Raw genomic sequence first — 1345 nt, 5'->3', positions numbered from 1 at the left:
CCCATAAACAAGGTTAAAAGGGTTGCAGGATGGTCTTAAACTCAGGATGGCTGAAAACCACTCAAAGTATTCAAAAATCACGAAAAATTATGTAACCATAATCGATTAGCAGGAAATTACTCAAAACGGGCTAAAACTGGAAAAAAAAAAAAAAAAAAACAATGGATCAGTAGGAAACCCCTGAACATGGTCTAAAACTGAAAAACTATTTAAAAAAACACATCCGATTGGTAGGAAACACCTGAAAATGGACTAAAACTGAAAGAAAAACATAACCGATTAGTTGTAAACCCCTCAAAACCATCAAAAACCATCAAAAAAATTCTATAAAAGGGGCCTAGGAGGGCTGAAAACAATTCAAGAATGAAAATCAAAATGGTCGACATGTTATTTTGTGTTTTGAGTCATCTCGGTTTCATAAGCAGTGATCACAGATGACACACACAAAACTTGGTGCAGATTGGATCAGTAAGCCATAATTGTTGATATATTCTAGGTGGCGCTGTTGAGTCAAACTCCAGTGTAATTCTATAGGCTTCTTCAGAGGTTTGGGGAGTTCTAACTATGTTCCGAATTTCAGCTCTCTAGGACTTGCCAGTTCCTCTATCTCACTTTAGGTGGTGCTGTGGAGCGGTTTGGCCACGCCCACTTTTGGTTCCAACTAAAACCTACTATTTCACACGGGGATCAACTTTTGGCCAAGTTTGGTGAGTTTTTGAGTATGTTCAAGCCCCCAAAAGGCCGCCAAAAGCGGCAGATTAATAAAAATAATAATAAAGCTGCAAGCAGCATCGTGGCCCTCGCAGCTTTACACTTCTCTGGCCTTGTGGTGACCATTGGGGAGGTGGCATTACCTGTTTCGCATTTTTAAAAGCTAGAACCAGCTAAACAAGCAAAAACTAGAAAAAAATAACTAATTGGTTAGAAACATCTCAAAACAAGCTAACACTGAAAAAACACATAACCGATTGGTTAGAAATGCAGAAAAATAAGCTAAACCTGAAAAAACAAACAAAACAAAACAAAAAACAAACAAACAAACAAATGATTGGTGAGAAGCCCCTCAAAACAGGCCAAAATTGACAAAAACCATAACCGATGGGTAGGAAACATTTCAAAAAGTGTTCAAACTGAAAAAGAAAACAAAAAACCGATTGGTGAAAAACACCTCAAAACAGGTTAAAACAGACAAAAACCATAACTGATTCGTTAGCAACTTCTCAAAACGGGCTAAAACTGAAACAACAATGATTGGTTGGATACACCTCAAAACAAGCTAAAACTGAAGAAAAAAAAACCCATAACTGATTGGTTAAAAACATCTCAAAATGGGCTAACACTAGTG

The sequence above is a fragment of the Austrofundulus limnaeus genome, unplaced genomic scaffold, assembly GCF_001266775.1.
Source record: "Austrofundulus limnaeus strain Quisiro unplaced genomic scaffold, Austrofundulus_limnaeus-1.0 Scaffold221, whole genome shotgun sequence".
Classification (NCBI taxonomy): Eukaryota; Metazoa; Chordata; class Actinopteri; order Cyprinodontiformes; family Rivulidae; genus Austrofundulus; species Austrofundulus limnaeus.
This window is presented reverse-complemented; position numbering follows the sequence as displayed.